This window comes from Triturus cristatus, chromosome 2_1 (genome assembly GCF_964204655.1).
Source record: "Triturus cristatus chromosome 2_1, aTriCri1.1, whole genome shotgun sequence".
Lineage (NCBI taxonomy): Eukaryota > Metazoa > Chordata > Amphibia > Caudata > Salamandridae > Triturus > Triturus cristatus.
In genome coordinates, this window is record NC_140581.1 from 241601247 (window position 1) to 241626425 (window position 25179).

Consider the following 25179-nt stretch of genomic DNA (forward strand, 5'->3'; position numbering starts at 1 on the left):
TGGGCTGTGTAACGCCCCGGCCGCGTTCCAATACTTCCTCAACGAAGTATTGAGGGAGTTCCTGGACCGATATGTCGTAGTATACATCGACGACATCCTGATTTTTTCATCCAATCAGGAAGAACACGTCGGTCACGTCCAGAAGGTGTTGGCGGCCCTGGAAAGAAACCGGCTGTTTTGCAAACTCACCAAGTGTGAGTTCCATGTCACCACAGTGGAATTCCTTGGGGTCCTCCTCACGCCAGAGGGGCAGGTCATGACGGAGCGCAAGGTACAGGCGGTAGCCGAGTGGCCTCAGCCCACATCCGTGAAAGACATTCAAAGCTTCCTGGGTTTCGCAAACTTCTACAGGAGATTCATTCATCAATTCTCGCACTTGGTAACACCACTCACCAAGCTAACGCGTAAAGGGGTTCCCTTTACATGGTCCGTAGAAGCCCAGGGAGCGTTCGACCAGCTGAAGAGTGCCTTCACCCACGCTCCCATCTTGCGACATGCGAACCCTGACCTACCCTTCCTGGTCGAAGCGGACGCTTAAGACGAAGCAGTCGGAGCAATCCTCTCCCAACGACAACCAGACACGGGAGTGCTCCACCCGGTCGCATACATGTCCAAGAAACTGAGTCCAGCCGAGCTCAACTACACCATCTCGGAGAAAGAGCTCCTCGCCATTCGAGAGGCGTTTCTGGAATGGCGACACTGGTTGATGGGGGCCCGACATCAGGTGACGGTGTATACGGACCATCGGAACCTTCAATTCCTACGATCGGCCCGGCATCTATCCCCCAGGCAACAGAGGTGGATGCTCTTCTTTGCAGAGTACCACTTCTTGGTCACCTATCGACCTGGAGCGCTCAATCGAAAGGCCGATGCCCTATCCCGACTGAATACCCAGGACCTTCCCAGGAGCACTCCCGAACAATCCCTTGTCTCACCTGACCTGGTCATAGGTCGTGTAGAGACCGACTCCTTCCTACATAAGGTGAAACAAGGACTCCGCACCTTCGCCTGGACCACATGGTTGAAGAGCCATAAGGAATGGCGCCTCCACCAAGGGCTTCCACTATGCGGATCCAGACTCCTAGTACCCACGCCCCGGCTTCGCAAGATCGTTTTCTCCTGGTGCCACGAACAGCCCTTTGCGGGGCACATGGGAGGAACCAAGACTCTGGAAAGAGTGCTAAGACAGTTCTGGTGGCCCTCAGTCAGACCTGACGTCTACAGTGGGTCCAGCAGTGCACGATCTGTGCGCAAATGAAAACTGACCATCTGAGGAAGCAGGGGCTCCTGATGCCTCTCCCCACGCCGATGAACCCCTGGGAAAAAATCTCGATAGACTTCGTGGTGGGGCTGCCAAAAGACCAGGGATGCACCGCCATCATCGTGGTAGTGGATTACCTCACCAAAATGGGCCACTTCATCGCCTGTAGACAAGTCCCATCGGCCGGGGTGTTGGCATCCCTCCTGTTGAAACACGTGGTGCGGCTCCATGGACTCCCGTTAGGAATAGTGTCTGACCGGGGCTCACAGTTCACGGCCAGGTTCTGGAAGGTGTGGTGTGAGCAGCTCGGCATCCGCTCTTCTCTCTCCACAAGCTTCCACCCGCAGACGGATGGCCAAACCGAGCGACTCAACCAGACGCTAAAACAATACTTGCGCTGTTATGTGGACCGGGCGGCGAACTCATGGGTGGATTTGCTCTGGGTAGCGGAAGTGGCCTACAACAACGCACAACACTCCGCTACGCGTCACACCCCCTTCTTCTTAGCCTCAGGGTTCCACCCTCGCTTCATTCCATTCTTACTCCCGCGTGAGTGCACGCCCCTTCCCGAGCTCCAAAGTCGACTAGGTGCCATCCGCTCTGCCCTCCGACAAGCCCGGTCTCACCTTCTGGTTACAAAAGGGAAGTATAAGGCCCAAGCCGACAAGCATCGCCGACCCGCTCCGGTCTACCATAAAGGGGACCGTGTGTGGTTGTCCACCAGGAACATCCGATTCCGGAAACCCAGCGTCTTCAACCCGAAGTTCATCGGTCCATACCCGGTGGTGCGGCACGTGAACCCGGTGGCGGTGCAGCTCCGGTTGCCTCCCCATCTACGCATCCACCCGGTGTTTCACGTGTCCTTGCTCAAACCTTCGCTGTGTCCAGTTCGAAAGGCGCCCGCGCCGGTGTGGGTCCACCAGGACCGGGAGTACGTGGTGCGGCGTGTCCTGGACTCCAAGATGGTACGGGGCAAGCTGTGGTATCTCATGGCCTGGAAGGGGTATGGCCCGGAGGAGGACTCCTGGGAACCAGCTTCGGCAGTGCATGCGGATCGCCTGGTGGCGGCCTTCCACCGCCGCTCGCCCGACCGGCCGGGGGGCCCCGGCGGTCGTGGTGGAACCGGTGTGAGGGGGGGTGTGCTGTCATGATTCGAAACGCCGCCCCGCACGATAGCGGCGCTGGAACACCAACAACCAGAATCCCAGGCGCCGGCCGGCAGCACGTGATCTCCGGAAGCACACTTAACGCGGCTCCTCCCAGGAGGCGGGGCCAATGATTCCTTTCATCGAGGCTGAGCGTTCGGACTCGGACGCTATCTTGGCTTCCCGCTTGTCTTCGTTTCCAGGGTGCCTCCGTTTCCTGCTTGCTAGGAGATCCAGGTAACTTTCCTAGTTCTACCGGGGTGTGCTACGCCTCGTGGCACTCCTCCTCCGCTGGCGCCGCCAGCAACGCCGACAACATTCTCCGCTAGGCTCTCTGCTCAGTTTCCGGGCAGCGAGCAAGACTTCCAGAGATCGCCTTCTTCTTGCTGGTGCGAAACCCCTCCGCGCTCCTCCGCCCCAGGATTCCGGGCGTGACGTTGAAGCGCCGGGTTTCCGCACCGCCTTCCCTTCAGGTTCCGTCGGATCCGGCACGGGAGAAACCCGATCCGGCTCCTAGCGCTCCTCCGCCCAAGGATTGAGGGTGTGACGTAGTAGCGCCAGGAACAGTCATCGCTTGACCCTGGACTTCTCCGTAAAGGAACGGAAGAAGTTTAGAGCCCCCCGAGCGCTCCTCCGCCATTGCAACTCCGAGAGGCGTTGAGTGGTAGCGCCTACCCCAGATAACAATCCACCCCTTCGAGACACTGGGCTCTACGTCCCAGCTACCCGTGAAGTAACGCGGTAGCCACCTGTCCTAGCCCACACACTGGACTCAAGCAGTTCTGGTGTTGCGCGGACATACCTCGCAGGGAGGACAGAAGCCCAGGTGAGCAGTAATCACAGGCACAGGGTGGGAGCTGAGTCCTGAAGAACCGCCTTGGAGTAATCTGTCATCTTCTCTCTTTTCAGGTCTCCATCCCCGCGGTCCCTACCCTTCCTTCCCTCGCCCACCTGTCTCCCAAGTCCGAGGGTGTTATACATACACCGGACTGGGGACGGATGGGAGGTGGACCCATAACTAGCATCATCGTCATCCCGAGGAGAGGACCCCAGGGCAGCATAACAGGGCTGGACTGTTCCCATGGAGAGCAGGGCAACACTGATTGGCATAGGGCTGGGTTTAAACTGGAATGGCATAGGGAGTAAAAAAAGATGGATTTAGGCCCAGATCTCTGTACTGGGGTAAATGTTTGGCATTGTTCAGCATTCTGTCCAACAATTGTTCTTTTTGCATTTGTCACCCTGAGTAGGACGGGTATGCCCAGACATAGGTCCTGTGCTCTCTATGCCACTGAAGTCAAACTAGCCTGGCTGATGAGGATGATACCCCGAAACCAGTCCCAGGATGCTCGTTTCAGGTCCAGGGAGGACCTGGCATGGCAGTTCGGGCTGGACTGTTCCCATGGGGAGCAGGGTCAAGACTGATTTGCATATGGCTGGGTTCAAACTGGAATGGCATGTGGAGCAAAAAAAAACTATGGATCTAGGCCCAGATCTCTGTATTGGGGGAATGTTTGGCATTGTTCAGCATTCTGTTCATCAATTGTTCTTTTTGCATTTGTCACCTGTGTGGGACAGGTATGCCCAGACGTGGATCCAGTGCTCTCCGTGTCACTGGAGTCAAGCTAGCCTGGCTGATGAGTGGTGATACCCAGAAACCGGTCTCAAGATGCTTGTTTACGGTCCAGGGAGGACCTGGCCTGGCAGTCGGGCTGGACTGTTCTCAGGGGGAGCAGGGTCAAGACTGATTTGCATATGGCTGGGTTTAAACTGGAATGACATGGGGAGCAAAAAAACGATGTATTTATGCCCGGATCTCTTTACTGAGGTGAATGTTTGACATTGTTCAGCATGCTGTCCATCAATTGTTCTATTTGCATTTGTGACCCTGAGTGGAACGGGTATGCCCAGACATGGGTCCCGTGCTCTCCATGCCATTGGAGTCAAACTAGGTGGGCTGATGAGGATAATACCCCGAAACCGGTTCCAAGATGCTTGTTTCTGGTCCAGGGAGGACCTGGCATGGCAGTTCGGGCTGGACTGTTCCCATGGGGAGCAGGGTCAAGATTGATTTGGATATAGCTGGGTTTAAACTGGAATGGCATGTGGAGCAAAAAACTATGGATTTAGGCCCGGATCTCTGTACTGAGGTGAATGTTTGACATTTTTCAGCATTCTGTCCGTCAATTGTTTTTTTTCTATTTGTCACCCTGAGTGAAACGGGTATGCCCAGACAAGGTCCCGTGCTCTCCCTGTCACTGGTGTCAAACTTGCCTGGCTGATGAGAGTGATACCCCAAAACCGGTTCCAGGATGCTTGTTTCTGGTCCAGGGAGGACCTGGCCTGACAGTTCGGGCTGGACTGTTCCCCTGGGGAGCAGGGCAAGATTGATTGGCATATGGCTGGGTTTAAACTGGAATATCATGGGGAGTAAAAAAAGATGGATTTAGGCTCAGATCTCTGTACTGGGGTGAATGTTTGACATTGTTCAGCATTCTGTCCATCAGTTGTTCTTTTTGCATTATCACACCTGGACACACAAGAGTGGAAGGACAATATTAACAGCCTGCTCACAAGACTCGCCCTTTCCCACAACTTGATGGTCATAGCACAAGGCAGGGGAGCTGCCCTCAGCGCAATCGGAGAGGAAAAAACTAATCTGGGCAGACGGGACCGACCAAGCACTGATCAAGCAAATATGGACAGCGCCTGGGCATCTTTGCTACAAACAATGGAACTTCTGGTGGAAGCCCTCCAACATCAAGCAGATATAATGGTAGTCCAGGTGACACTACTATACACCCTGACAGTCTTTGTTGTGGGCACTGATGGGAAACTAGGGGATCTGAACTCACTTTTCAAATAGGTACAGTCAGACTCACTCACTGCACAACTCAGCTGCGGATGAGGTCCGATTGTCGACAAACTCATCTCCTTAACTTCAATGCTCAACAGTTTATGCAAGGATTTAAAAAGGAGGTCATAAGCAAACGAGCTCCACCCGATGAAACGCTATATATGCAAAAAATGAAAAACGGGACCTTACACTACTGTCCCCAATTAGCCGCGGGGATCAAACCCCCAGCAAGATAATAATGGTCAGATGCTCAAGAAGTTATGACCCGCAACCATGCCGACAAGCGGCCATCGGATCCTCAGTCCTCAAAAGATGGTCAGTCACAACTGACAAAGGAGAGCTGCTCCCGGAAAGCACATCTGAAAGAAAAACAAATGCAAGGCAAAGGCGGGCTCTACTGGGAAAGGGTAGGTTAAAAAGAAACCTCACTGCAGCTACCTACCCAATTTTAAGGCCCACTATTGAACAATACAGCTCATGCAGCAACGATCAGCACCCTCACCGGCACAACATCGGGGGGGGGGGGTACTGAGGAATGAACACAAATCCCCACTAAAGGTGACAGACCCCTCTCCCTGCACCCAGATGCAACACTCCATCAGACCCAGGCTGCGTCCAATACCATTGCTGCAAGAATAAGCCGGAGGAGACCAGAGGTACTGGACCAACCATAGCCAGAGCAAGATAGGTGAGATACCTCTCAACTGGGAGGAACGATCTATCAAATTCAGCACACGATCAACCGGCAGCCTGACACAGATACAGAAACTCTCATCTTCAGATCCAACTACAAATCTAGAGGCACTGGTGATATACTGAACAGAGGCAACATCCTGCAACTGCTATCCCACATTCCCTTCATAGCGGGCCTGTGTACAGTGGACCTCCTAGCAATAGAATTCATCCACTCTGAACCTTCACAGATGAGTGAAACCACTAAAACAATCTGGGGAACCATCCTAATAGCTCAGAAAAGTCTTGAAGGAAGGGCCGATCTCGCAAATTAGGGCTTAGACATCTCGCCTCTCTGCGAACCTGGATTCCCTACTCCCTTGCTAACACTCGAACAGATCAGTGAGCAAGCAGGACCAAGCAACCAAAAAAAGCAGCAGACACTACGCCTAGCAATTGCTTCCTTTGGCTGTGCACATAGAACATCAACAGATATGCTAGCAATTCAACAGACCAGGTCTTCCATCATTACATCAGAACTTTTTACATTATCATGATGAAGGAAACCTGGCTGGCAAAACCACACCATATTCAGGGATACATGTGCTACTTCACGCCTGCAGTCAAGGGATCAAAATGTGGCCACCTACAGGGCGGTTTGGTAACATACATTTCAATTCCCTGAATTGCCTCAGCTAGTCCTCTATCCACCACCTTACCCTTTGTAAATGCCATCAAAATCAATACCTCACCTCAAAATTGTACTACTGAGACAACAATCATCAATGTATACATCCACACAAAATGTAAAGTTAAAGCCACCGCGCAACTGGTCGATTCAGCTCGTGGAACAGATAAGCGAGGGTGAAATGATGAAATGTATCCTCAGCTGGGACTTGTATTTCTACTTGTTTGGTCCATCCTCAGATGATACTGCAAAAGCTCAAACCTCAGTCTGGGAAATCACGGTGCAAGGAACAAACAACCAGGGACATTCCACTAAGATTGGAACAGCTCTGCTCGCTAACCTGGAACATTTGAACCTAAGAGCACTTAACGGCAGGTTTCAGAAGGATAACCCACCGGCAGCCACCTACTACTCTCTGATTACCAGCACTGAAGCAGGGTCTAGTTTTACCATGTAACACCTTAGGCATTTCTGTCCCACATCTGAAACATGAGGGTCTTAAATGGCCGTGCCAGCCAACATGTAGGGGTTTGCTAAATTGCCCATACTGCCCCCAAACATTCACTGAAGACGGTGGACCTTCTGCCTCCCTAATCAGACTACAGATATTTCTCTTGCAAGGCTATGAATTTAGCCGCTGTCATTTTGGTAAACAAGCCCCCACTGGCCACCACTGTCCCTGATGTGCACTTCCGTTCTGCACATCACGATGATATAGCACAAATACGAAACATCCGTTAGTTAGAGGAACACAATGGGTTAAGAATCAGGTGGGGGCTAGCTGGTACATTTCATTGCTTCACATCTGATGTTTTTCTGCTAGCTTTAGGAACATAAAGCAGCAACTTGCCCAAATAACCTTTTGTAATCTTCTGCTTTCTTAAAAAGTTTCCGAGGAGTGACGCAATTCATTTTCGATAAATGTTCAATTTCCTTATGATTTACGGTCAAACATCAGTTGACCTTTTGATAAACTTGTGTACCGGAGAGTCACTTCTGCCTTCTTAATATTTCCAAGAAGTGGCCAAAGGTCTGCGGTCAAAAGCACCTGATAATGTTTTGATTCTGTGGTCAATAGTTCTTCATTAAAAGAGTATGAAAGATCTGCTCTTCAGTCCATTCATTGACCACCTTCTGGAGTGTTTAGCACACCGTTGGTGCTCCCGGTTAACCGTTTTATTTTAGGAATTTCCTATTGAGTTTGTAATGCTCATTATACTTTCAATCAACATTTGTAGAGCTTTCTCTCTCTTCCTCTCCCTTTCCTTGCATTGCTGTGATTTAAAACTTACAAAATTGCATGGTTTAGCTCTCCATCTAAGATGTGTCTCTGACACTTGTTATCTACTAGATTGCACAATGCTATTTTTGATTAATAATGTGCTTTTGACATTTATTGTTTAGATTGTTCTTTAAATAAATGGTGCCACTCTGACTCAGTTCCTGCATTTCACGTGTGTATTATTATTTTTAGATAGCACATTTGTGGGGTAAGTTGGGTGGTAAAACCACTCTCCAACAGCACAACAATTGATTACACCTTTGTCTCTATCCCCTTGTTCAATCAGGTTGTTTCTTTTCACCTAGGCGACAGCGACCATTGCATGCAAGAGACAACTCTACTAAATACAATGCCTACACTCAAAGGACAGCAGAACCTCCCAACACTGTGTTCGCGCTTGTAGGAAAGTAGGATCTGCTTTTAAGGTTACTCCCACTTTTTGCCTGGTGCTAAGCTGTTATTGGCTAAGTCTGACTGGGATCCTGCTCATCAGTCTGCTTTCTTCCTTAAATTGGTATGTTCAGTACTTAGGTACATCCCAGATTGGATACTGGGGTAACCTTATCAGTCCCTAGTATATGGTACTAAGGTACTCAGGGCATAGGTACCCAAGAGGTCACCCATGGGCGGAAGCATGCATTATGCCACCCATGGGAGACCATTCAAAATGAAACGACAGGCCTGCGATTGCAGCCTGTGTAAGCTGGTGCTAGCATCACTTACTAAATATATAGTTTTCCTATATCTAGGGCACTTAAAACCTATAAGTCAACCCGATAGCAGGCCTTATCAATCCTGATGGCAGGGTGCTTGGTTCTAAGCAAGAGGGTGCCCTGCATGGGCAGGAGACCAATACAGCCTACAGAGCCCATTCTCCCGGGTTGTAAGTGAAGCAGCCATATACTATATAGAGGGGCATCGCGTAATTACGCGATGACCATCTCGAAACTGGCTGCAGTGAATCCTATCATGTTTGGTATCAAACATGTTGGAATCATACCCCCACACCATAAACGGTGTGGGAGATATGATTCCAAGCACTGGAAGAGCCCTTTGTTAGGCTCTCAGTGTTCCTGAAGCCAGCCTTCTAGACCCGGACAGCCAAAGTGGTTGCTGCCGACTGGAGACACAATTCTGCCCTCCTGCTGCTGAGCTAAGCTCAAGCAGGGGAAGTCAGAACAATAAACATCCTGTCACAGGGAGGTGTGACCACCTCCCAGACAGGATTTAGTGTATTGGGACCAAGTGGGTGCACTTTCCAGCGCCACTACGTCTGCATAAGGGGCACATTTGGTGTCCCCGTGCATAGTCCAGTTCAAACCAGTCCTGGGAGCCATTGACTCCCGCTCTAGCGCAAAACTGGACAAAGGACATGCAGCAACCTCCCCCATGTCCAGAGGGTCCCCTGAATCGTCTCAACCCTTTCTTTAGGGTACTTAAGGGCTTACCTGGGAGTAGGTCCTTAGATTCATCGTGGGACAAGATTCTGATCAGACACCACTTCTTCTTCTTCTACCATCTGGGCACTCTGGACTTCGCTGGACTTCATTTGGGCACAACTTCATCTCCCTTCCAGTCTGCTGCATTGTTTGTGCCTGTGCACCATACAGCAACCTTCCAAGGTCTGTGGGCATCAAAGACACCTGAAGGAATCTCCCTTGAAGTGAAGGAGTCACTGCCCTGCATTCGCAGGCACCGCAACTAAGTCGATTGGTCTGCTGTTCTTGAGCTCCTCTGGACTCCGTAAGGTTCTGCAACACAGGTGTGGGTTCTCCACAGCTCTTGAGGTCTGCCCCCTTACCAAGTTTGAGGCCAGTATCCCTCGTGGGGGCTGCAATAACTGAACCCCTGTGCACAGCGTCAACTTGCAGTTGCAAAGGCTATTTGGCTTCCTTCCAAGAAGATCTTCTGGCTCCAAGTAGCTCCAACCTCGTGCATCTCCAGTTACCAGAATCTTTGGCCACACCACATCGTTTTGCATCGTGGTCTGCATCTTTTGGTGAGCTGCTTGAGGTCCTCTCACGACTCCAGTGCCTTCCGGCCTGTGGGTCCATTAGAGGGCCACTTTGTTTCTTTGGGGCTTCCCTGATTGCTCAGGGTCTGCTCTGACTCCCCTGCTTGTGGTGAGTCCCCTGGACCTTGCTTTTCCCGACAATGCAACTTCTTCGACTTCTGCTTTGGTTGCATTTGCCAAGGCTTGTTGTTGCACCGGCCGGACAAATAGTCCTCAGCACTCGACATCCAATGTGGGACAGCTCGTGCATGGCTCCTGGTCTTCCTCAGTGTTGTCTGGTTCTCACAGCTGCAGAGTCAAGGTCATTGTCATCTCTACTGCAAAACCCGACATCAGAGGGCATTCGTCGTCCAAGTCTCCTGGTCACTCCTGAGTGACATAAACTCTGTCCCCTCTGCTTACAGGTACCTCTCAACAAGAATCCACCTTCAAATTACACCGGACACTTTCTCCTTCTTCAGCAGCGGAACTTTCCTGAAGTCCTCCATTGGGTTCGATGGCGGTTTCCGACACCACTTCACACCTATGCACCGAGCTTCCCTGGTGTAGGTTACGTGGGTACAACAGTATCCACGGCTGGGGTGGCTCTCCAAACTTCTGTTTTCCACAGGGTTTCTTCAGGGTCCACTGGGAAGGGTCCTTAATCTTCAAAAATCCAACAGCGATTTACACGTAGATTTGTACGGAGCACACAGTCATGTTCCTACACTGCACGTGCTCTCCGTGGAGTTCCTAGTCACTCACCTTGGGTGGTTCCTTCGGTCCACAGCACTTCTACGTCCTCTTGACATTGTCTTGACCCGAGTATTGGTTCTTATACCACTTTCTTAGTATATGGTTTTGTTACCCCCCCCACCCCCCCCCCCCCCCGGGGTCCACTGTGTATTTTGTGCTATGTATTGTATTTCTAGGCAAAGTATTGTGTGCATTGTGGATATCTCTAGGTAGAGGATATGTGTATGTGTTAGAGAGTGTTATATAATAAATACATATTTTTATAAGAACCTTGTGTGGTTCTTTTTCACCTAATCTATACTATAAGATTGCATTCTGGTACAACATGCTGCTTTACACTCCTTCTGAACTAAGCCTGAAGACTGCTCTCCACAGTTATCACTTAGAGAGCTTTCTAAGGTTGTCTAAGACCTCTTAAATCACCATAAGGGTTACCTGGACTGGTGCAGGGTGCTCACTTACATAAGTGAACATCATATACCAGGCCAGCTTATCACAATGCTCATCTACAAGAGGATAAAGTTTGCACAGACAACCATAGAGCACCTATCACAGTCCACAATGGCGCTGTTTTCTGAACATGTGGGCACAGTGGACAACAAAATAGTAAGATGGGAGTCTTTTACATACAAGTTGGGGTAAATGTTTGCAGTACCGCATATACCAAATCACACCATAGCTCCCAAAGCGATGCAATGCATCCCAAATGCCCAAAGGACTCACCACAGGAACGCTAAAAAATCTATATCTAGCACCCTATGGTCGCACCAATGTAACCCCGAATCTTGATCTGCAAGGGGTACTACGGCAATAAAAACCAACATTAAAAAAGCTTAATTGGACCATCAATAGAACACGACAATAAGGTTGGGGTAAAGTTATTCTTGGACACCAAGCAAAATGACAGTATGCGATTCTGGAGAACAATCAACAAACTCATAAGCCCCTCACCTGAGGGAGTCTTCTCTCACATAGCAGAAGACACCTGGGCAACATACCTTGAGGACCACTTCAATCAGCAATTTTCCTCAGAAAGAACAGGCTGCGAAACCAGCCCGACACCAGGAAGCACCCAGTGAAACATCCGCTTTGAGTCCATTAGTCAAATTGCACTGTCCCCTCTGCCTGCAAACGAACCAACTCATCCCTCAAGGCACCTTAGAATAAATCTAATTAGACTGCTAATCAGCAAAGGCCGAAGAGACAGAGCCCCGAGGCCCAATGGCATACCCCTTGCGAGCTTTAAGTTTAAGTACAACGCGGACTTCTGGGCAGAAGCACTAGAGCCACTCTTCCTTGAAATCAGCCTTGGCACCACAATCCCAACCTCCTGGAGAGGTTCACTAATATCTACAATAAACAAAAGTGGAGACAGGACCATGCCAAAGAATTATCCCCTAACATCCCTCATCGACAATGAGGCAAAATACTTCACAGGGACCTTATTGGAGGACCTGCTGAAGTGGGCAACAGCCAAATAAATCATACCACTAAATGAAACTGGGTTTATAAAAACCTCAGATACGACAACTAACACCATGGCCGTATCACTGCTCATTGATCAAGCGGAAACCTCAAAGCAACCACTTCATCTATGCGTCATCGGTTATAAAGCAGCTTTTGATGGCGTAGACAGGACCAGGCTCTGGAGCAAACTAGCTCGCTGGGGCATACCTTGTACTCTCCTGGCCTTGCTGATGGCCATTCATACAGGCACATGGGTAGAGGTGAAGCTGGGAGACGGGACACGCTTCTAGAGGCGAATTCCAACAAAGGGCTAAAGCAGGGGTGTGTTCTGGAAAACTGTTGCAGCGCGGAATGCAAAATCCCTCCCTTCGTCACAGATCATAGATCACACTCAATCACTACATTCGCTGGTGGGTCCCATAACACCAACATTCATCCTTTATTAACCTGTTTCCAAGGAGGTGATTGTTCCATTCGCTGTAATGGAAGGGAGTACTCATTTATCCCTAATAGATTTCCTTGCCTTTCTCTATTTATTAAGGCCTAACCTTCACCTTTTAGTACTCCTCCCATGAATAGGCCATGAATCAGCTAGCTGCTGGTTGAAGTGATAACTAAATCTATAATTTATTTACATAAATACACTTTTTCATAATAACGACCCAACACAGTTCTTGTAATAAATCTTAAATCTTTATCTAAATAATTGAAAATCGAATATTTTGTTTAATCAAGCAGTAGACCATCATATTTACCTATTCTGGCTAAAGTCGTCCTCTAAGTCAAAATCTTGGTCATCAGTTCATACTGTCAGAGTCTTAGGAAACAGCTGTCCTGCAGTGTCACCGTCCTCTCCGTCAGCATAACGTCAGGAAATCGAAAAATCTTCTGAAGGGTCTCGCTCCTAACCTCTCTAATCTTTGGTATTTTATAGCAAAATTACATTCCAAAAGTAACGAGTAATATTTTTGAATGTCTCTGATTGGTTGGTGAGATCTGTTCCACCAGTTTCCCATGTGGAAAATGTGTCTTTAGATGTAGTTCATATTTTCTTCAGAAAAGTATCTTTTTATTGTTTCTTTCAGGGCAGCTGGTTGGTAGCCTGGAGCAACCTTGAGTGGCACAGTTGAGTTAGTGTCGCGTAGAAGCCACTGCTGCTGATGGTGACGCATGCGTACTTCACCCAGAGACCTTCACAATGGAGTCAACTCGTCAAATAAGGATGTCCGCCATTTTGTGGCCACTCCAAATGGTCAACTTAAGCAAAGAAACACAAAAACGTAATTAATACATGGAAATGACTAATAAATGTTATCCCCTTACTAATACCCATATGTGTGTGTATTTATCTAGCATGGATTATATTCACATTAATAAAGCACAAATCACGAATACATCACGGAAGCAACATATATTCATGCAAAAATCTAATTATCTATGATCAATATGCATATGCAATTTAGTTTACATATTAGTTAGGCCATACAAATGCAATTCCCACGTGTATTCTTATTAGTAAAGTTGATTAAATTCCACAGCAATCCAATTAATACAATTACGATTAGTTAATTATTCTTATTAATGTAAACATGCAAAATGGAGAGGGTACACAAAATTTTTAAAATAGAACCCGCTCCAGTAATCCCTCCTTTGGTGAATTTATCACCACAAAAACACTACATTTATTCACCCTTTTATGTAAACTCAAATGTGTTCTTGCTCTTATTCATAATTCAGTTTCTTCTTCATCTCTTTTTGCCTTTTTATACAAACTTTCTTTCCATTCTTCTAAAGTTATCTCTACTAAATCTCTATCTGGATCCTTTTCTTTTCTTTTTAGTTTTTCTCTTTTTATTTTATTCTTTGTTTTCTTATTTTTACAGTACATGCAACCTAATCTTAATATTAATAACACGAAAATTACACATGTTAATGGAAATATTATTTTACCTATAAATGTACTACCTATTTTTACTAAGAAATTTTTAATAGCAGCTATTTTCTTCCCAAACTTTTCCCAAACACCTTCAACCTCCAGTGGTACAATTTCGTCATGCAATTCAGTAATATTTTTAATGTAAACTTTCAGATCTTTGCTTTCATCTGGAATGTAAGTGCAACAATGTTGAACTTTCAGCATTCCACAGACTCTACCCTCTTTTGCCAATAATTTATCAAGGGCAAGTCGATTTTGCATTACCATAGCACGCATGGCAACCATTTCGGTATTAACCAATAAGAATCCTCCAGCGGTGCTTGTTGACAAGCGATCCACAACTGTTGATAATTTTCTAATATTGTTTGCATTCAGAGATATTCCCACTGCTGGTATCAATGCTCCAAAAATGTCACCTACAATTTCTGCCCAAGATTCTCTTTTACTACGTAGTAAATGGTTACCTAAACTATGTACACCATCTTTACCTCTGTCCATGTGAAAGATTTTTGGAAAAACCAGGCCTACGTAACATGTGCCATACCAATGCTCTGGCAAACGATAATATGCCTTGTTCCCACAGATAAAATAAAGTCCAGGGAAAACTGGATCTCTTCCACCTTTAAATCCCCATCCACCCATGATTCGGTATGTATCAAGGCACTCACTATTCCCTAGAAAATGATTGTCATACGCCGTTTGATTCCTTCTTATACACAGTTTCCCTTTCTGAGGCCAATCTAAAGCCAAAGTTGGATTAGACTCTCCCTTCATATGTTTTTCGATTTCTACATCCCAGACTGTTTTCTCCCCTTTTCCTTCAGATGCCTTTCTTCGCATTTTCAATCTCCTTTCCTCGACCATGTCTAGGAATGTCTTTTCTTCTTTCTTCAAACTGCAAGTCAAATTATTTTTAAATATATACTCTAATGTTAGCTCCTTAGTTTCTAAGAAAAATTCACCTAATACCTTAGCAGGTCTTACTTTGTTTAGTTTGTTATTAGCAGGCACTTGCGCAAAAATGTTATCTACATCTGAAAAATAATATTCTAATTTACCTGTCTCGTAAAATAAGCTAGCTATCACACTACATGCTATTCCATACGTTGCTGGAAGGTGATGATAAGTCACTCCCTCTGACACAGATGCAGGTAACTGCATGCATACGTAGCAGTCCCTTACGTCCATGGTCTTTACATATTCATACAATAACTTTGAAAACACATTATTTGAAAAATCATTAATAGACCTATCTTTATGTAAATAATTATTATCTATTCTAGTCGGAACTACCTTTTGAATCTTCTTTATGTTAGTAACGTTTTCAGTGTGTCCTTCTAGTGTATCTATAGTAACCTTAAAAGAAATCAAAAGAGCAAGTATGCTCAATAGAAGCATTAATAATCCTGTACAACAACAACACATTTTACACCATCTCTTCATGAATGTACATCTACTTTTGCTACTATCTATGTTAGCCATCTTTGTTAATTTGGACTGTGTCTTTTGACTTAGCCTCTTTTACTTCACAATTAGTTTTCTAATCTTAGGCTCTAAGGCCCTACTTGGTTCTACCAGTATCTATCGTTTGACTCAATTGTTATTCCTTTATCAGTAGTTTTCTAGATTTTCTCAGTTTGGCATTTCATCGTTTTTCACTTCTTTCTGTTCATCCAAGTACAGAATTTCCTGATCTTCCGTTTCTTCTTCTCCGATGTCGGATAAGATAACTCTCAGGATTCCTGCTTCTTCTTCCTCTTCAACCACTTTCAGTACAGCCTCCTCTGGATTTCCTTGACTATCTGCCTCTTCCTCCTTTTCAGGCAGAGCCACGTACGTCCATTCAAGTGACTTATACTTCTGGTTTGGTTTCCTTGTTCTTTTTCCTTCTTCCCTATTTTGATTAGTCTCTTCTTCTTTCGATTTTTCTTGGCTTGTCACTTCATTCACCTGATCTGCCCTTGGTGATTTCACTCGTGTCAGCCGATATCTCAATCTCTTTATTTTGTTTGGCCACACTTCATCCTTTTTAACTCTTTTCTGTTTACCTTCTTTATTATTATTTTCCTCTCTCCAAGCCCTTTTTCTTAGAACTCGACCTTCTGGTATTTCATTTTCACTCTCTTCAGATTCTGTTTCAACTTGCTTTTTCTTTTTAACAACTTCTTTTTCCACCACTTGTTTTGTTTTCCCTACTTCTGTCCCTCCTCGGGTCTCCGACACGCAATCTTCCTGCTGGCTACTTGTCCCTTCACCTAGCTGGATGTTGCAGTTCCCTACACCTCCTCGGGGGTCTTCCGCAATCTGTCCCTCTCTCTATGTACCTGTCCCTTTTTCGCTTTGTTCTATTATTTCAGGTGGAATTTCTCTTGGTCTTTCATCTGAAACTTCCTTCTCTCGAATTTCTTTTACTGCTTCTTCGTTGTCTTTTCCTTTTTTCTTTCTGTGTTCTTTTCTGGGACCTTGTCTCCCTTGTTCGTCTTCAGAATCTGAACTGGTATCAGAAATCTGCAATCGTCTTCTCAGAGAGATACTTCTGGGGACTAATATTTGATCAGATTCTTTTTCCCCCCTTTCAGGATTTTCTTGTGTTTTTGGCTCTTCGTTATCAGATTCAGTACTTGACTCTGATTCCTCATAATACTCTTTTCCTTTGCTGTCAACTGGATTTGGTATCCTCAAAGTATGGCTGGCATGGATCCAGTTTTTCACTTCAGCACACTTCACAGCTGTTGTTGTGGTCAGAATGACTTGTCTTGATTTTCCCCACCTTGGAACCAAACAATTTCTTCTTCTGTGGACCTTTATCCTTACCCAGTCACCTGGGCTGAGATCATGGGCTGTCTTCCTTTCAAGAGTGGTGGCACCTGCTCCAACCTGATGAAACACAGAATGAACTGCGTCAGCCAGGCCTTTACAGTATTCCAACACCATGTCATCAGTTATTGTCATCAGCTTGTTGACACATGCCTCATTGCTCGTCCCATGACTATTTCATGAGGACTTAACCATGTGGCTCTGTCTGGTATTGCTCGAATTGTCATTAATACTAGAGGCAAGACATCAGGCCATTTCATAACAGTGACTAAACACATTTTCCCAATTCTGTTTTTGATTGTACCATTCATCTGTTCAACCACACCAGAAGCCTCTGGTCGGTAGGCACAATGTAGTTTCTGTTGTACATTCAATGCTTCACTAATCAATTTTACAATCTCGTAATGAAAATGTCCTCCTCTGTCTGATTCAAGAGTCACTGGAAACCCAAACCTGGGGATTAATTCTTTCAAAAGTAGCTTAGCCACTGTCATCCCATCATTTCTTCTTGTTGGGAATGCTTCCACACACCTGGAAAATAGGCAGACTATAACCAGCACATACCTCAGTCTGTTACATGGGGGCATTTCAAAGAAGTCAACCTGCATTCTGGTAAAAGGCCCTCCTTCTCGGCCTATGGTTCCTAGACTCACCACTGTCTTTCTCCCGGGATTGTATTGCTGACATATTAGGCATCTCTGACATAGGCTTTCTGCTACAAGTCTGAATTTTGGATTGTACCAGGTCTGCTTAAAGGACCTAATCATACCATCTCTCCCTATGTGTCCCTGGCCATGATACATCCGTGCCATGGTAGACTGGTCTTCCATCTCGATAGACCCACACACGGTCCTTTTCTCTTGGTGCACACCCTGCTTTTATCCACTGTTTCATTTCCTCATCTCCTGACTCTTCCTGTAATTGTCTCACTTCTTCCCAAGTTCCCACAACGTTAGTAAACATTACTGAGCAAGAAGACATTTCTCTTTCCTTGGCCCGATTGACCAAATTTTGATTTCGTGCACAATACTGTGCCATATCGTTCGCATACCTGTTTCCGGAAGTGATGTAATCACTGCCTTGACTATGGGCAGCACATTTCACCACAGCCAATTGTCTAGGCAGCTGTATCGCCTCTATCAATTTTCCAACCACTTCAGCATTCTTAATAGGGGTTCCACTTGAGGTCAGGAAACCTCTTTGTAGCCAAAGCTGGCCAAAATCATGGACAATCCCGAAGCCATACTGGCTGTCAGTTATCACAGTCACTCTCACACTTTTCGCGATTTTGCAAATGGTCCTGTCTGGTCTACTTCTAGAGTTGCGCCAAGTACGCACTCTTCTTCCTCCTTTCAGCACCGTCAATTGCTTCCTTCTGAGTCACTCTCATCGCGTTGCAGCCAATACTGTGAAACAGCGCGAGCGCGTGGCGGTTTATTTACCTGTTCTTCATTGTAGAATCCCGATTCATTACTATACTTCTGAGTGTTTCTGCTCTGCGGGAAAGGTGGTTTTGGCACCTGATTCTGTGAGGTAACCACCTGCTGCTGTTGCTGCAGTTGACCACTCACCTCATTCTGCACCTGCGGATTCAATGATGCATTTTCATTATTAGTACTTGGAGGAAATTTATACTCGGATTTCCAATGCCCTAACCTACCGCAATTATAGCATGGGAACTTCTTTTTAGCTTCTTCTATATTACCTTTCCCTTTTCTGGGCCAAATCTTGGTCTAGTTCCTGGGTTATTTGCTTGTTCGACCAACTGAGCTTTCTGCCTTTCAGCTACCTTTACTTGTGCCCACATTGCCTTTTCTTTTAATTTTCGCTGTTTGGCCTCAATTTCGTCACTGAAATATTTAGCATGTCTCAATACTTCATCTATTTTCTTATTCTGCCAATCAACCGTATGCTGTTTTATCATGTCACCAATTTCTGGGCGTAAACCATATACAAATCTGTATACGAAATGACTCAAATCCTTATCACTCAGGTTCTCATCTCCACTGAACTGCTTAAGAGCTTGAATTAGCCTCTCATAGTATGCATGTACTGATTCTTTTCCTTCCTGATGTGTTCGATCAATTTTTACCCAATCTGTCTCTTTAGGGAGCACTTTGTTTTTCAAAAATACCATAACCTGTTCATATTTCTTCATTACCTCAGGGTCCGGAGCTCCTGTCTTAGGATCCCTACGGTACTCTTGAGTTGGCCAGTTGATCATCAACTTGCACTCTGTCCACAAATCTGCCGGTACTATTATATCAAATAGACTATTCAAATCTATCCATAGTACTTTCGACAATTTTACAAATCTGTCTACCTGCCGGTACCACTCGACGGGCTTTTCGCGTACTCGAGGGAAATCATTCGTAAATGACAAAATAACCTGTCTTGTCCATGGGACGTGTACATATCCTCCTCCTGGAATCTCCCTCATGGGGTATTCAGTTACTACCTTTTCTTTCTCTCTAACAGGGAATGCCGAAACTGTCTTTTCTGAGGCATTATTACGTTTTCTATACCATTTACTTCTCCATTTATCCACATCTCCCCATTTTCTCAATAAGATGCTTATGTCCTTAATTTGACCTATCTGTCCTGTGGTGTTCAGATTTTCAATGTCTTTTTCAGTAAAATCAACTCCATAGGGTTTCTGTAAGGCTTTTACCTTATCAATATCTATACCCATTTCATTCGCAACTTCTCCTAGTCTTTCATGCAGATTTTTCGCTCTCCATGTCACGCTTGTGCATAGGAATAACAACTCCTCATCCTGATAAATTTTCAATTTTTCTACGGGAATAGTCCCTACAATTAATTCTTCCAATACCATCTGTAATTTAGCCACATCTATTGACTGGGATTCTTTATCTTGTTTCTGTAACCCTCTTAACCATTCACTTAGTTCTTCCACAGAAGGTCCTACCGGGTTTTCTATGCTACCCTGTTCTGGAGTTCTCTGGGGTTCCAACAAAGTTTCTACTGTCATTCTACTCTTTTCGGCATAATTCCGATTAATAAATGGATTATTTGAAACATTTGGTTCAAACATATTTATTGTCGGTCCCCATGGATTCTCAATTTGACTCCGTTCTGAACTCTCAACCAAATTATGGTTCCGGTATGGTACCGGTACCGTCAAGCAATGTTCGCTATCCTTTTGCTTCTCAAAAATGGGCATTACTGGACCTATGGTCACAGGAACTGTAACAGCGTCTAGATTCTTAGTTAATTCTCTTATTTTCTCTGTTAATTCTAGGGTTGTTTTGGCCAATTCCGCTGAATTTTCACTATTTCTTCTATTCTCCGACTTCTTTCCTACTTCTCTAATGGAGTTTCTCTTTTCTAAATCTGGTGACATGGTCTCAGTCTTGATAATTCGTAATGTTTCTCTCATTGGGGCGTTTGGTGCCAATATTTCTGGTTCTGGTCGGTTCGGTGGTGGATTTTTATAAAACACATCATCCAGCACATCATCATCTGATTCATTTGCTCCGTAACCTCTTGATTCCACATTATTCCTTTTTTCCACACATTTTCTTCCTTCATTCTCTCCTACCGCTCTTACAGGAAACATACCCTCAGTCATACTTGCATTCCGCCATCTTTTCATTCGATCATCATGTGTTTCATGTCCATATGACCTCCCAAACAGATATCTGTAACTTCTACCATTTCTTTGCTTTTCTCGCTCATGCATTTCGTCTTCCCACTCCGTCAATGCCTCAAACTGCGTCGGTCTAGGTCTTGGTTCTAAATACATCATCTTTTCTCGAAAATTCCTTAAAACGGCCAAATTAAAGGAACCATGTTCTGGAAATGCCAGGACTCCATCGTCCTTGGTATATTTTACCCAATTATCTAACCAAATACAGGTAGGATATCCACATTTCGCAATCATTAAAGATGCGGGAGTTTTCGGTGGAGGAAGTAACTGTCCTTCCCTAGTTTAGACCTGTTTATCTTTCTTAAACCACTTCTTAACTTTACCAAACCAGGACTTCTTTTCCCTATCTGGTGGCTGGTAATACATTTTCTTGATTTCTGTGTATCGCTAGTCTTTTACAACTGTACCGCTATCCTGTCCACTCACATCGCGACTTCACGCTAACGCACCAATCAAGAGCGTCTTCGTCACTGTCACAGTCCTCTAATCCCAGTGCGACTTACACTAACACACCAGTGGGAAGCATTTACGTCACCCTGTATGTCTCCAATCCTAGCGCGGCTTTACACTAACGCACCAATCCGGGGCGTTTTACACTTCTGACCGACTGTCCAATCCCAGCACGGTCGTTTTGACGTCAGCAGCCTCTGTGGCAGCTCTTCTCCTGTCTACCCCTCCTTTACAAGTCCGCTCCGTGAACTTTTATTGCAACTTTTACAATTCTATTAGTAACAACACTAAAACATCTCCATTGTCCGCTTCGCTAACCAAAGAATAGCAATAGACCTTTCTCACGAGAATTCCGTCTTTCCCGAGAGCAGCGCTTACCTCTGCCCTACTATGGAATCATTACTTCCGTTGATAAAGTAGCACATCCCTCTACCTTACCCTTCTAACTAGCATCAACTAATCGCTTCTCTAGAATTAAGACACCTAATTAGAGACCCAATGCTCCTGAGAGATAACACTAGAGTTTCGCCATTAATCGGAATGCCTTTTCCATACACACACTGTCATACAGGGAAAAATGTAGACCATTTTCACAGACTTCTGTCTTTTACGAGAGCAGCGCTTACCTCTGCCCTACTACAGAATTATGACATTAGTTAGCAAAGCAGCGCTTCCCTCTACTTTGCCCTTCTAACAAGCACAGAGAACCCCTGCTACCTTTTCAGTGATAAGCGTTATCGGTATGCCATTTGGTTTCCTGGTACTTAAAGACCAAAATTTCACAGGTAACCTTCGCTATCATACACACTTCTCTCACACAGAAAATATTTCTAATGGCAACACACGACGATGCTGCCGAATCGAACCCAGACAATGAGCCGTGCAACTTCAATTGTCACACGTTTCCCCTGTGTACCTACAGCGCAACAACAATTCCGTCTTTCCCGAGAGCAGCGCTTACCTCTGCTCTGCTACGGAACTGTTACAAACTTCCGACTTCCTACATCCCAGAAGCCGTGCTAACAACATATAACTCAACGTAACTCAACATATAGTGTTAGTACATAAATCAATACCAATCAATAATCAATAAGCTATTTACAAGCAATGATCACCAAAACCAAAACAGTAGCTAATCATATCTCTGCTACCAGGAAAACTGTTACAGCACGGAATGCAAAATCCCTCCCTTCGTCACAGATCATAGATCACACTCAATCACTACATTCGCTGGTGGGGCCCATAACACCAACATTCATCCTCTATTAACCTGTTTCCAAGGAGGCGATTGTTCCATACGCTGTAATGGAAGGGAGTACTCATTTATCCCTAATAGATTTTCCTACCTTTCTCTATTTATTAAGGCCTAAACTTCACCTTTTAGTACTCCTCCCATGAATAGGCCATGAATCGGCTAGCTGCTGGTTGAAGTGATAACTAAATCTATAATTTATTTACATAAATACACTTTTTCATAATAACGACCCAACACAGTTCTTGTAATAAATCTTAAATCATTATCTAAATAATTGAAAATCAAATCTTTTGTTTAATCAAGCAGTAGACCATCATATTTACCTATTCTGGCTAAAGTCGTCCTCTAAGTCAAAATCTTGGTCATCAGTTCATACTGTCAGAGTCTTAGGAAACAACTGTCCTGCAGTGTCACCGTCCTCTCCGTCAGCATAACGTCAGGAAATCGAAAATCTTCTGAAGGGTCTCGCTCCTAACCTCTCTAATCTATGGTATTTTATAGCAAAATTACATTCCAAAAGTAACGAGTAATATTTTTGAATGTCTCTGATTGGTTGGTGAGATCTGTTCCACCAGTTTCCCATGTGGAAAATGTGTCTTTAGATATAGTTCATATTTTCTTCGCAAAAGTATCTTTTTATTGTTTCTTTCAGGGCAGCTGGCTGGTAGCCCGGAGCAACCTTGAGTGGCACAGTTGAGTTAGGGTCGCGTAGAGGCCACTGCTGCTGATGGTGACGCATTCGCACTTCACCCAGAGACCTTCACAATGGAGTCAACTTGTCAAATAAGGATGTCAGCCATTTTGTGGCCACTCCAAATGGTCAACTTAAGCAAAGAAACACAAAAACGTAATTAATACATGGAAATGACTAATAAATGTTATCCCCTTACTAATACCATATGTGTGCGTATTTATCTAGCAGAAGCAACACTTAATGCGGATTATATTCACATTAATAAAGCACAAATCACGAATACATCACGGAAGCAACATATAGTCATGCAAAAATCTAATTATCTATGATCAATATGTTTATACAATTTAGTTTACATATTAGTTAGGCCATACAAATGCAATTCCCACGTGTATTTTTATTAGTAAAGTTGATTAAATTCCACAGCAATCCAATTAATACAATTACGATTAGTTAATTATTCTTATTAATGTAAACTGGAGAGGGTATACAACATTTTTAAAATAGAACCCGCTCCAGCACTGGCACCCACACTATTTAATTTATTTTTATCTGACCTGACCCCGGCACTGAACACGTGTAACCCTCACACCTGAGGTTAGGGGGCGTGACACTGTCAAGTCTCATGTACGCCGACGATGTAGAGCTGGTCAGTAAAACAAAGGTAGGCCTAAAGCGCCTTATTAACACAACACAAAAATACTCTGATGAAAATGGACTGACCATCAATTTTGAAAAAACTCGCACAATGAGGATCAACAGCAAAAGGATAAACTCATCTGCATGGGTCTAGGGAAATATTCGAATTCAGGCAACTACAGACTACAAATACCTAGGAATAATTGTTGACAAGGCAGGCAACTTTGCACAACAAAGGGACACCATAAAAAGGAAAGGCCTGGTGCTCGCATTGTCACTAAAGAGTCTAAATTCAAAATTAAATGGGCCATCTTCTCCTCCAGGAAATGCTTGCCAAGATCCTGCTAACAATAACCTATAGCAGTGAGCTCCAAAGAGGCAGGGATGCAAAACCTCTAGACAGCACCCCAGTAACGGCCTACAGGATCATCGTCAGCCTACCCAAGCAAACCTCGCCAGCACAAATCAGGCTGGAGATTGGTCTTCAGAATCAGTCCCTGGCAAGGCGAGGAGCTTTCATTAATCTCTGGAGCAAAATCAGGAAAGAGGTTCCCTGCGCTCTTGATCACTACCTATGCCAGGAGCTCCAAGAGAGGGACTCATCGCCAGCTAGAGTATATCTTGAGGAATCCCTGGCCAGGACCAGGCAGACCCAGCTTTGGGAGACTCCAACCACCCATGCAGTGTTAAAAAAACACAGTGTGGAAATCGATCAAATTTCTCTCTTTGGTAGAAGACAAGGCTGCGTTCTCAGCCAGATCGCATGCATGGGTGGCTATAAACACCTACACTGCCCCAGTGCCCCAGAAATGTTCAGCCTAGGCTTCCCTAGATTCACCAAGGAGGTATTTCTGAAAAATCACCTGGGGCTGCTACCCTGCAGAACTCCTATTACCCAGTGCAGAAAGAACACTGAGGACATAATGCACCTGCTATGCATCTCTAAAGAGCTGCTGTGGGAAAGAAGACATTTGCTGAAAGCCCCGTTCAACCAAAGAGGGATTCGCTCACGAAGGCAGGCCGTGCTGGCCTACTTTGCTCCTGACAATCCACAGTTGAACTGTTGACTGGTAAAGTTCCTCGCGCAGGTACACAGAAAACTGCCAAAGGTCATGGCAAGCTGAAGCTCTCCTGCTTGGATCTGGAATCGTGGGCATGGGGTTGATACCCACGATTCTGGGCGTGGCAGCACAATTGAAAGACTAAGACCCGGCTTTCCGCATTCATCTGCTCCTGTTCTCCCGCACTTTCTCCTCATGGGCATCACATTGCTGTCTTTGGCTCTTCTCCACACAGCACTTTTGTAATCTGTTGCACCCGTTGCACATGGGTCCCGGATCATAACCAGGAAAGGGTTCCTGATTCCTATCTATTTCATAGTTGTCTGTAAACCAATTTAAAGTTGTCTCTAAACTAGATCACCCCTGCCTCTCAGTCTTGCCTTTGCACACGGCACTTACCTTCCGAAACAAGGTTTACTTCCCTTTTACTTTAGTATAACAAACTCAAAACTCCTTTAAGTAAATTTTATTGGACAATTTAAATGATAAATGTTTTACCGTAATACAGGCGAAAGCTCTTACTTTTATTTTTTTTA

General features: G+C 45.4%; 1 long non-coding RNA gene across 1 annotated transcript in view; it reads left to right on the top strand.

Annotated features, from left to right (window-relative positions):
• Nucleotides 1–23039, top strand: part of LOC146864037 (uncharacterized) — a 75399-nt gene extending 52360 nt beyond the window's left edge. Inside the window, exons 2-3 of the long non-coding RNA XR_014976600.1 lie at nucleotides 13207–13401; nucleotides 22902–23039. This is a non-coding gene — a long non-coding RNA (uncharacterized LOC146864037). The remainder of the gene's footprint in view (nucleotides 1–13206; nucleotides 13402–22901) is intronic.
• Nucleotides 23040–25179: the final 2140 nt, after the last annotated feature.